Source organism: Lissotriton helveticus, chromosome 11, assembly GCF_964261635.1.
Source record: "Lissotriton helveticus chromosome 11, aLisHel1.1, whole genome shotgun sequence".
Lineage (NCBI taxonomy): Eukaryota > Metazoa > Chordata > Amphibia > Caudata > Salamandridae > Lissotriton > Lissotriton helveticus.
The window spans coordinates 891,977,728-891,990,702 of record NC_136072.1 but is presented as its reverse complement, the minus strand read 5'-3'; positions in this window follow the sequence as shown (position 1 = coordinate 891,990,702).

Sequence of the window (12,975 nt, the reverse complement as noted above, 5' to 3'; positions counted from 1 at the left end):
CACCCCAAGCTCCTGCCCCACCCCAACTTCTCTAGATCTGCTCACCCCCAGGCTCCTGCCCCCCCTTTCCCCGCACCCCCGGTCAGTTCCACTCCCTTCCCCCACCCCGCCCTCTCTTCCTTGAAGGATGCTGCCCACAGCCATGAGACTAGGGGGTCCCGGGGGTGACAGAGGCCTCGGTTCCCTCTGTGGGACGGGTGACGGAGGTCTGGAGGGTCCCAAAACACCCAGTGCCGGGTAGTGTCGGTGGGCCCCCTGGTGGCGAGCGGCACCCGCCCCAGAGTGTGAGACGTGACCCTGGGAGCCTAGGGCTCGGTATGCACGGAATGCGCTTCATAAACCGCTGCCCACGCGGCACAGGGGCGTAGCAGCACCCCCATCCCCCTCCAAGGCCTCTACCCCCGCAGTGCGCCCCCACTCGGCCAGCCTCATGCCCCGCTGCCCCCTCACCTCTCGGGACCAGGTAATCCGGAACTGCCCCAGACATACACCACGTATCCCAGAGAGCACTGCGTGACGGGGACGCTCTGCCCGCGGTGGACGCCAACTCTATAGCGCCGGCGCGAGGGGGCCGTACTGGGGCCGACTGGCGCGCGCCACTCCCAGGGCCCATGGAATGTTGCCGGGATGTGAGGGGCGTGATGGGGGGGATTACGAGGAAGAAGGAGGGTAAATGCAAACCCTCCAGCCTCGCTGGACTGTCACCCCTTCACCCTCACCACTGCATGAGCCACCGCATGAGCACGGGGCTGAAGAAATAACTGGCTTTGCTTTGTCCGGCATTATCTATTTTGGTGTTTTATAAAGCACGGAGTGACGTCTTGCTGGGACTTTGAAGCGCTTTGGGGGCGAACCAGTGCTTCATGCACCCTTGATAAGTGGGTACGTTGTTAGGATAGGGAAGCTCTGACCTACGTCAGCTGGGGTGCAGGCCTCACCCAACTACAGCTAGATGACAAAGCTCGCATTCCCAAACGTAGGGTTAATAGTGCCTTTTAATAAACGCCAGCGCGCAGCCGCTCGCACCGGATGCCTCGGGGATAACGGTGCCCACGAGCTATGCTAAACCCAGGTGCCATAAAGCATACATGTCAGTCTTCTCGTAAACACCAACTACAGAGCTCTCGTTTCTAGGCAGGAGACATTCCTACACAAAGCGCAACAGAATCCCGATATGTAACAGGGCACACACGGAAAGTCCTATTCTTCTTTCTCATTTCCCGCATAGGATCATTTGATAGATGTGATTTACTTGTATTCAGGAACACGATTTCTTGTAATATTAATCATAAATGGCATTAACATAAAATCACGCCTGCATAACGGTCGGGCAACACATTAAATACAACAAGCGCTCGCCATCTCTAAGCCCCGTCCTTTTCAGACTGGGGGGCGTGTTTTTGACTGAAAACGTCACTGAGAGAAAGAAACAAAAAAAACACGCCCCTCAATCCGAAAAGGACGGGGCTTAGATGAAAAAAATTACATCACTGAAACCTCTCCTCCAATGGCTGGCCGCCATTTCGTAAGCCAGCCATTGGAGAAGAGGGGCGGGTTTAAGCCCCACTACTAGAAAACATAAAATCTCGCCAGCAAGAATGCGCAAGCGCAGCCTACGCGAGCCAAGACCTAAAAAGACATACCGTGTAACAGCCGAAGTAAAAGGTACGTTTACAAATTAAGACAAGGCAGTACTAAGGAGAGACTATCAAGCCTATTAACAAATCAGAAGCTAGCATTTACGAAGGGCAATGACACAAGCCAATGACAAATATGGGCGGATAGTGGGTGGGGCTTTCATTCCATACTCCAATACAGCAGGCCGCATAGCAGCGCACGCGCTGGCCAGGCTCGACCTAAAAATAGGCTGCATTTAAAAAAAAATCTTTATTAAAAAGCAAATTACAGACATGGTGGTCTGCTGACCTCAGCAGGCTACCATCCCTATGATTTAAAACAAATCCTGTGCACACGCTACTTAAATAAGTGGTCCTGGGGTCAGGACTCGGTAGATCGATGCCAAACACACTTTAGATAAAAAAAAAGTCAAACACAATGGTTGTGAATATGAAGAAGATTTATACATTTAGCGATTCCTAATGAGGTCACAAATGATCTACCTCATTAATATACATGAGGTAGATCGCAATTTGTGACCTATTGGGAATCTCTAAAAACACATGGATGGTGGCCTGCTGGGGATAGCAGTTCCCCATGGCTGCGTTTGCTTTTAAATAAAGCAATGTTTTTTTTAAAATGCATACTGTTTTCCTTTGTGTTTCAAAAAGAGAAATTAAACATTTCAGTTGAATTTTTTTAGAGTAGGCAGTGGAACCCCAGCCTGCTCTTAAAAAAAGTTTTCGCTACCACTCACAAAGGGTAAGGGGTCCCATGGGGACTCCTTTCAGTTTGCAAATAGGTTACCACAATTTTGAAGTAGGCAGAAAAATGCAAATGTTTTGCGACCGCATTTCAGTCACAAAAAACTCGTACATAGTACTGCGAGTTTATATTAGGAAGGGACGCCCTTGACATGCCCCTTCAGAATACTGAAAAGCTAACCCATTTTGTGATTCGGTAATAGGTTAACAAATCTCAAAATGGGTTTGGTACATAGGAAAATTCATTTTTCTAGTTACAGATGGCCCGAACCTACGTACATGTAGCCCAAATATCTATGCAATGATGAGAACGATTTCAGATCTTGAAAAGGAGTCCACCCTTGACCTGAGCCCATGCTTGCTCCTGGAAAGAATAGTGCTAATTTAGACCTGGTGCCCAAGTGGGTTGATGTCTCAGATATGGAAAACCAGGGTTTCCACACAAAAAAACACCCAGTGGAAGACAACTCTGGGTCACCCGAAGACCAAACTGTTACTTTTGCATGCTTTCCCACTAATTCAGTTTTTTCCTGAGTAGCTGGTTTTCTAAACTCTTTGCTGCCCACCCAATCTACAGATATCCATATTTCAAGCTAAGATCAGGACTTCTATCTCACTGCCTCCCCCAGTACATAGAGGCAGATTCCAACCAGAGGTCAGTGCAAATGCTCCAAAGCGTGAAGATGCTCCTTTCCAAAACATGGATATGCTCCTTCCTAAGTGAGGCTTTATTATATTATTCCTAGTGTCCCGAATGCTGTGCATGACTATCAATTCATCCTCATTTTCAATGATATTCACCGTCCTAAAAAGCAACATGACTCCATCAGCGGCTAGCTCCTCCGCTAAGATAGAGTAGCGTCACCCCACTGCTCTGCGAGCTGTAGTTAAAGGAAAACTGAAATGATAATGACCAATGTTATTATCAATTTAGTTTTCTGTTTCCTGGTGTGGGTGGGTGGAACTGCCAGAGCAGGGACCAGGAGAAGGAGCGGTTTTCACACTCAAAAGTGCGCATGAAAGTTTGGCCGGCCGTCTTGGGCTGGCCAAACCCTCATGCGCACTTTACATGTTCTCCACCCAGGCTGCATTACCACCCGGGCTCCCATTCCCTGTCTGAGTGCCAAACCAAGGCACTCAGACCAATCACAATGCTGCTATAAGGCAGCACCGTGATTGGCTGGGGGAGTCAGGAGCCTTGGTGTTTCCTGGTTCCTGCTGGCGAGGAGCCAAAGAGTACCGAGAGGCGGCGGCCGACTGGCCTGCAGAAAAGTGTTGTTATTGTTTTTTTCTTCCATTTACCCCCACTCCTCCTTCCCGCCATCCCGTTAAATAGTGGCCACTACAGGACCCCGTAGACTTGCATTAGGTCACCCACTTTGCAACCTGCATCGCCCTCCAAAAAATGTGGGCCTCCTTTCTCTTTCATGGGATTACACTCTGAAACATGGAGCTACGCCCTTATTTGTGAGTAGACTGCTTGTCAGTTATGCAGTGGCACATGTAACTGTAAGCTTGCAGCTTGATACTGGATCCAGCCTTTTGCCCAGGCCTGAACTACCCTGTTCTCCCACTCGTCACTTCCTGTCACATTTCACCTTCCAAGACCAACATCTCTCAATCCACAATGTGTGGGCTACACTTTAAATATGACCGGCAGCTGCTAGAAAGAGTAATACCACTGAATTTACCACCATGGTCCTAACAGGAGTCAGTGCCAGTTGACCACATCAACGCCCAGATACTTCTGCACTTTACAACTGCTAGCATCTCTGTGGTCTGTCGCAGACAGTGAGGGACAATGCACATTTTCATCCTTCAACAAGCACTTCACTCCCTACCAGAATGTGCCTTTGTGTGCAGGGCTTGTCCTTTTCTGGATAGCTGTCGAGCCTGGATTCGGTTGTAAATGACAACAGTAGAAAACGAATACAATCGCCCATGGGGACTGTCGTTTCTATAAACTGTCCTTATAAGGCCTCCAGGATTCAAAGCACCAGAGAAACAGGCAGAAAATAGCAGAGCCTTCTGAGACTCTGCATCTAAAAACTGCCTGCTAGAGGCAGTCCCTGGGGCTGAAGAGGGAACAGGAGCTCCTTAGAAGGAACAGAACCATGCAGGGACTTTAAAAACACACTTCGATGCTACCTCCCCTGAGGCTCAGCGTGTAGAGGAACCAGAAGGGCAACATGGTGCCATTCGAAGGGGGGCAGAGTGAACTAAAGGGATAGGAAAGTGAGTGCTTCTCCTTTATTCCATTCAGTGATACTGTGAAATTAAAATATACAAATGTCTGAATATCTTCATTATCCTATGCCAGGATACAGTAACATAAAGGGATAGGAATGCCTATGATGTGACTTACACCATGCAGTGAAATAAATATGACAATGCTCTGTGTTCTGGGCAGTGACACAGTGAGTGAAATAACGAGTTGCTAATGTTTTGTATTCCATGCAGTGAAAAAGAGAGTTGTGACTGCTTTGTATTCCAGGCAGTGACATGAAGGGATTAAGATAATCTGTATATTATGCAGTGACACAGTGAAAAATAGAGATGTAAATGTTCTGTATTCCACGCAGTAACATAAATAGATGTGACTGCTTTGTATTCCATACAGTAAAACGAAGGGAATTAATATACTCTGTCTCAGCATGTACTTTACCTCGTGCAGTGATAAAGTGAGAAGTGAGAAGAGAGAAATGTCTCAGCATGTACTTTACCTCGTGCAGTGATACAGTGAGAAGAGAGGAATGTCTCAGCATGTACTTTACCTCGTGCAGTGATACAGTGAGAAGTGAGAAGAGAGAAATGTCTCAGTATGTACTTTACCTCGTGCAGTGATACAGTGAGAAGAGAGAAATGTCTCAGCATGTACTTTACCTCGTGCAGCGATACAGTGAGAAGAGAGGAATGTCTCAGCATGTACTTTACCTCGTGCAGTGATACAGTGAGAAGAGAGGAATGGCTCAGCATGTACTTTACCTCGTGCAGTGATACAGTGAGAAGAGAGGAATGTCTCAGCATGTACTTTACCTCGTGCAGCGATACAGTGAGAAGAGAGGAATGTCTCAGCATGTACTTTACCTCGTGCAGTGATACAGTGAGAAGTGAGAAGAGAGAAATGTCTCAGCATGTACTTTACCTCATGCAGTGATACAGTGAGAAGAGAGGAATGTCTCAGCATGTACTTTACCTCGTGCAGCGATACAGTGAGAAGAGAGGAATGTCTCAGCGTGTACTTTACCTCGTGCAGTGATACAGTGAGAAGAGAGGAATGTCTCAGCATGTACTTTACCTCGTGCAGTGATACAGTGAGAAGAGAGGAATGGCTCAGCATGTACTTTACCTCGTGCAGTGATACAGTGAGAAGAGAGGAATGTCTCAGCATGTACTTTACCTCGTGCAGCGATACAGTGAGAAGAGAGGAATGTCTCAGCATGTACTTTACCTCGTGCAGTGATACAGTGAGAAGTGAGAAGAGAGGAATGTCTCAGCATGTACTTTACCTCGTGCAGCGATACAGTGAGAAGAGAGGAATGTCTCAGCACGTACTTTACCTCGTGCAGTGATACAGTGAGAAGAGAGGAATGTCTCAGCATGTACTTTACCTCGTGCAGCGATTCAGTGAGAAGAGAGGAATGTCTCACCATGTACTTTACCTTGTGCAGTGATACAGTGAGAAGAGAGGAATGTCTCAGCATGTACTTTACCTCCTGCAGTGATACAGTGAGAAGAGAGGTATGTCTCAGCATGTACTTTACCTCGTGCAGCGATACAGTGAGAAGAGAGAAATGTCTCAGCATGTACTTTACCTCGTGCAGCGATTCAGTGAGAAGAGAGGAATGGCTCAGCATGTACTTTACCTCGCGCAGCGATACAGTGAGAAGAGAGAAATGTCTCAGCATGTACTTTACCTCGCGCAGCGATTCAATGAGAAGAGAGAAATGGCTCAGCATGTACTTTACCTCGTGCAGCGATACAGTGAGAAGAGAGGAATGTCTCAGCATGTACTTTACCTCGTGCAGCGATACAGTGAGAAGAGAGGAATGTCTCAGCACGTACTTTACCTCGTGCAGCGATACAGTGAGAAGAGAGGAATGTCTCAGCACGTACTTTACCTCGTGTAGCGATTCAGTGAGAAGAGAGGAATGTCTCACCATGTACTTTACCTCGTGCAGCGATACAGTGAGAAGAGAGGAATGTCTCAGCATGTACTTTACCTCGTGCAGCGATACAGTGAGAAGAGAGAAATGTCTCAGCATGTACTTTACCTCGTGCAGCGATTCAGTGAGAAGAGAGAAATGTCTCAGCATGTACTTTACCTCGTGCAGCGATTCAGTGAGAAGAGAGGAATGGCTCAGCATGTACTTTACCTCGCGCAGCGATACAGTGAGAAGAGAGAAATGTCTCAGCATGTACTTTACCTCGCGCAGCGATACAGTGAGAAGAGAGAAATGTCTCAGCATGTACTTTACCTCGTGCAGCGATTCAGTGAGAAGAGAGAAATGGCTCAGCATGTACTTTACCTCGTGCAGCAATACAGTGAGAATAGAGGTATGTCTCAGCATGTACTTTACCTCGTGCAGCGATTCAGTGAGAAGAGAGGAATGTCTCACCATGTACTTTAACTACTAACAGGAGGGGGGAGAGAGAGAGTCAGTGGATTCAGTCTCCCGAGTCATATACATAAACAAAGTGGAATCCACTCAGGTGATAGTGATCCCTAAGGTGATGGGGAACACACAGTGTTGTTTAAATGCCCCTCACACACCAACAGGCCCCTTGGTGTCATGCTTCATCATCGGGGCCTTCGCACCCCTCTACGGGATGCGGCGTGCTACGACTCGCGAATACGCAGGAGCACTTGACGTGAACTATGTGTGGGGGTGTGTGTTTTTAACAAGGATGTGAGTGAGGTGAGGTGAAAAAAGTGGGTGGTTAAAAAATACCTGGCACGTGGGAAGAAAAAAAACTTTATTAAATCCCCGGCTGGTATTATTAAAATTTAAAGTGCAGGGCGTGGTTATAAAAAGATACGTATTAGGGTATCAAACCACTGTATTAAAAGTCAACATGTTTCGGAGGTCAGAGCCCCCTTCTTCAGGACAAGGGTGTATGCACTTACCCTCCCCTTACTCACATGTAAAATGTAAAAGTGAAAAATAAAATTACCACAATGTGTAATGTTCCTCACAATGTTATATGTAAGTGAGTGTAGTTGCGCCCAGTTGGCGTAAGAACCTGTGGAAACAAAATCATATATAAACAGACAGTTTATCACAGTTTTAGAGGAGAAGGATAATGCTTCTCTGAAAAAACATCAGGTGAAACCAAAAAATAATTGGAACCTGGAAGAAGAAAGAAAAAAGACACTACACACATATACACACGCATACCAATACAAATTGCTGCTCAGATGGAATATGAGCAGAACAAAGAGAACAAAAGATCTTACTTAAAGTTCACAACTAGAGGACTTCATGAGCCTTTAACGTATATTGGGGAATCCTTTCCTAATCAGAAACCTAGGAAATCAAAGGTTCAGCAAATCAGTGGAAGAACTCAAGCATCTGAGCGCCACAAGAACAATGTACAACTGCTTCTCAAGATGGTCTCATAACTCACGGTTACAGCAACAACAAATCGCCTGCCATCCCTCAACGCGGCTCCGATGAAGTGAGCAGCAGAGGGATTCGGGCCTTTAAATACGCTTGTCTGGGGGTAATTAGTGAGGGTTAATTGATTAATGCAAAACGGTACAAGCCCAAATACGGAGAGATATCACCAAATACCCGGTAATGCGCTAACGTCCTACACTGATCCTTCGTGCATGCGCACAACAGAGTACAGCCGGCGCATGCGCGATAGACTGATCTAATGCGCATGCGCACATGCAAACGCTTTGTAAAAGACGCGAAGCTAGCGGTATCATATTGAAATGCTTGGAAGTGGATGGCAAGATCTAATGCGCATGCGCACCTGCAAATGCTTCGTGAAGGACGCGAGGCTAGCGGTATATATTGGAATGCTTGGAAATGAATGGAAAATGGCCTATTTAAACCCAAAAAAACAAAAATAAGGCAGGGATAAGGTGTTATGGCCAGTAGACAAAAAGAGGATTACCCTATTTCAGGGGTGTGCCTACCATTTCCGTAGTTGCTCTCACGGGTGTATTTCACATATAATAATTCTTAAGAGGAAATTTTTAAGAAAGACTGTGGTGAGAGAGGTTAAGGTCAGCTCCAGAAAGGGTTCAACATCCATCAAAAATCGATGGTACCACGTTGAGCTGATGTGTATAACCCTATTGGTCCACAAACAATTATTAAGTAACCATATGAGTATATTGACCAAAGCTCATTGTAAAGGGTGGGCAGATCGAGTGTTTATCTAAGAAGGTTCCATGGAATGGAATCATTCAGTCCAGTGGTGTCGGTCCCCAACCGAAACACCCACCGTTGTTCTTTTTCCAGCAGACCTGTCTCTGAGGGCAATTGTTCAATAACTGTCCACTGCAGCTCATTCACACAGTGTTGATTTTCAATATAATGGGTTGACATTTTGGTAGTTTGTTTCTTGCACCTGATGTTGCTCTTGTGTTCATTTAACCTGACCCTAACAGGTCTGGTGGTCATGCCCACATATTCCTTTCCACATGGGCAGGTAATTAAGTAAACTACATTTTTGCTGTTGCAGTTAGTAAATGCCCGCTGTTCCCATGTGGTGCCATTGGAAAAGATTAGGTTCTGCGTCTTTTTTGTGAGGTGGCAGTTATTACAGTTTCCACATGGGTAGTGCCCATGTATGCCTTGCAACCTCGTCTGATCCTTGACCGGGGGGGGCGGTCGAGTGTGGACAAGTATGTCCCTCAAGTTCCTACCTCTTCTGTGTGCAAAGAGGGGTTTCTCCAAAGACAAGCCACCACTCGTTAAAGTGCGCCAATGTTTGTGGACCAATTTAGTCACTTGGTTGCTGACCGGGCTGTACGTGGTAACACAAACCGTCCTATTGGCGGCTTCCTCCCTTGGTGGATTGTCCTCCAAAAGGGCATCCCGGTTGTTGTTACGTGCTCTGGTACAGGCTTTTTGGATCACCCTTTCCGGATATTTTCTCTGTCTTAACTTTGCACTCAGATCTTTGGCTTGAGTTTTGTATCTGGCTACATCGGTACAGTTCCGCCGTAGGCGGAGGAACTGCCCATAAGGGAGGTTCTCTCTCAGATGACGAGGGTGAAAACTGTCAAATCTGAGGAGACAGTTCTTAGCCGTTGGTTTAAAATGTGTTTCAGTTTTTAACATGCCTGCTTCGTGGTAGATATTCAAATCTAAGAAAACCATGTTGGTATTGGATGCCTGGTAAGTGAATTTCAAAAAGGCATTCTGATTGTTGAGCCAGTCGATGAAATCCGTTATCATGGTTGCATCCCCCTCCCAGATAACCAGGACATCATCTATATACCTTCGCCAGGAACGAATCCTCGCCCTGTGTGGATTGTCTTGGTGCAGGATTTTGGTCGATTCCAAATGGTGGACATAAAGTCCAGCTAGGCTCGGGGCAAAAGTGCTGCCCATACTGGTCCCATGCTTCTGCCAGAAAAGAGTGCCCTCATATTCGAAAAAAATTTTCGTAAGTGCCAGGGAAATGCACTCCATCACTACATTCCGTGGGGTGTGATATTCCCAAACTGTAGAATGTAGTACCTCCTCAATGATTTGAATGGTCTCATCGTGGGGGAGACTCGTATAGAGGCTCTCCACATCCAGGCTTAGCAACATTTGCGAGGTTGGGTCAAATGGCTGATTGTTCAGCAGTTGTAATACTGCTTTCGTGTCACGTAAATAGGTGTCAGTGGCCTGTACCAGAGGTCTCAAGAAGGCATCAGCAAACTTGGATAAAGGTTCCAGGATAGATGAAATTCCCGAAACAATGGGGCGACCAGGTGGGTTCGTCAGGTCTTTATGCACCTTCGGGATGGTGTAAAAGTACGGAATACGAGGGTTCTTCTGGGTCAGAAATTCTGACTCCTTCTTCGTAATCCAGTCATGTGTGAGTGCCTCTTCCACCATACCACCAATCTGAACTCTTAGAGATTCTGTCGGATCCTCAGTAAGGATCTGGTAGTTCCTGTTGTCGGAAAGAAGCCGTCTGCATTCTTTATCATAGGCTATGGTCGTTTGAATGACCACTGCACCCCCCTTGTCTGCTGGTTTTATAATCAGGTTTTTGTTCATCGCCAGTTCTTTTATGGCCTCATTTTCTGTTCTACTCATATTCTGAAAGACCTTCTGTCTGGTTTCTAGGCCCTTCAATTCCTGCATCATGGCCTTTTCAAAGGCGAGGACTTCCACAGGAAGCTGGTTATCAAGTGGAGTGAATGTTGACTTGGGTCTCAGACCAGTGTCAGAAGACTCCGTTGGTAGGTCCTTATCTTTGAAGAATGCTCGCAACTTTATAGTTCTTATAAACTCCTGCATTTCCTTATGTAGTTGGAAAATGTCTGGTCTGTTGGTAGGGACGTAACCCAGGCCTCTATTCAGTACCTCCTTTTGCAGGTCTGTCAGGGGCCATGGGGTTATATTGATGACTAAGTCCCCCTGTGGCTTGTCGACGCCTGATTGGCTGCCATGCTCCTGGTTACGACACGCGGGTCTGCCTCCTCTGTGGGCTGCCAATTCACATTGTTGCCCTTCTTGTTCCGCCCTCTGCGGGATCCCTGGCCCCAAGATAAAAAAGGTTGTTGATTCTGGGGTACATTGGTTTGGTCTGGGACCCACTGGGGGTACATTTGTCCCATTTGGGGTGGGACAAACTGATACTGCGGGAATTGAAAAGGAGGTTGATAAGGATTAAACTGAGGACCTTGGAAACCACGCCAACCTCTTTGCCGTGGGAATTGGGCTCTTTGTTGACAAAATCCGCCCCTTTGCTTTCTTTGTTGGAAACCCCCCGATTTGGTACTAGAGTTACTGCCATCTGAGTTGACACTGTCTGTGTCGCTCATATTATTCTTCATGACATAATCTGCACGGGTATACGGGTAGGCTTTTTCAGGGGTAAAGCGGTCTTTATCTTTTTTCAGTTTGTTAAATTTGCTTTGTTTTAAGCCCGCCTCAAATTCTTTCATCTGTTGGTTCAGTTCCTCTAGGCCCTTTTTGAGATCCGCTGGTGAGATAAAGGCCTTAAGCTGTACTTCAAGTCTTTGGATCTCTACTTTCAGCTCAACTGACTTCCTGGCTGCAGTTTGGACTATAAGCACTAGCCAATCCCTAGTGCAGTGCCAAGAGATAAGTGACCATGCCTTTTTAAAAACAAGGTCATCCTGGAAAATAAACGGTTCAGTTTTGACCAATAAACCCTGCGGGGCCATCTTGTTCCTCAGGTACTCCCTCATCAATAAGCCGTGAAGGGCTGTCCTGATTTGAACCTTGCGGGTGTTCATCAGTTCATCCCAATCAGCTACTGCAGGCCCCGGGTCGCTATTGCTGAGGCCTTCAAAAGGTTCATCGTCTGCTAGAATGCGGTCGATATCATCCTCAGTAAAAGTCAATCCATGTTCATCCTCCATGTTGACAGATGAGGACGACAGGAAGCTACTTTGAAAATGTGGAGTGGTTGCGTGTGGAAAAACTATGCGTGTAGGTCCGGAGGGAAAGAGAGAAGGGGACTCCCACAGCTGTACGCTGTCTACAAATAACTACTAACAGGAGGGGGGAGAGAGAGAGTCAGTGGATTCAGTCTCCCGAGTCATATACATAAACAAAGTGGAATCCACTCAGGTGATAGTGATCCCTAAGGTGATGGGGAACACACAGTGTTGTTTAAATGCCCCTCACACACCAACAGGCCCCTTGGTGTCATGCTTCATCATCGGGGCCTTCGCACCCCTCTACGGGATGCGGCGTGCTACGACTCGCGAATACGCAGGAGCACTTGACGTGAACTATGTGTGGGGGTGTGTGTTTTTAACAAGGATGTGAGTGAGGTGAGGTGAAAAAAGTGGGTGGTTAAAAAATACCTGGCACGTGGGAAGAAAAAAAACTTTATTAAATCCCCGGCTGGTATTATTAAAATTTAAAGTGCAGGGCGTGGTTATAAAAAGATACGTATTAGGGTATCAAACCACTGTATTAAAAGTCAACATTTTTCGGAGGTCAGAGCCCCCTTCTTCAGGACAAGGGTGTATGCACTTACCCTCCCCTTACTCACATGTAAAATGTAAAAGTGAAAAATAAAATTACCACAATGTGTAATGTTCCTCACAATGTTATATGTAAGTGAGTGTAGTTGCGCCCAGTTGGCGTAAGAACCTGTGGAAACAAAATCATATATAAACAGACAGTTTATCACAGTTTTAGAGGAGAAGGATAATGCTTCTCTGAAAAAACATCAGGTGAAACCAAAAAATAATTGGAACCTGGAAGAAGAAAGAAAAAAGACACTACACACATATACACACGCATACCAATACAAATTGCTGCTCAGATGGAATATGAGCAGAACAAAGAGAACAAAAGATCTTACTTAAAGTTCACAACTAGAGGACTTCATGAGCCTTTAACGTATATTGGGGAATCCTTTCCTAATCAGAAAC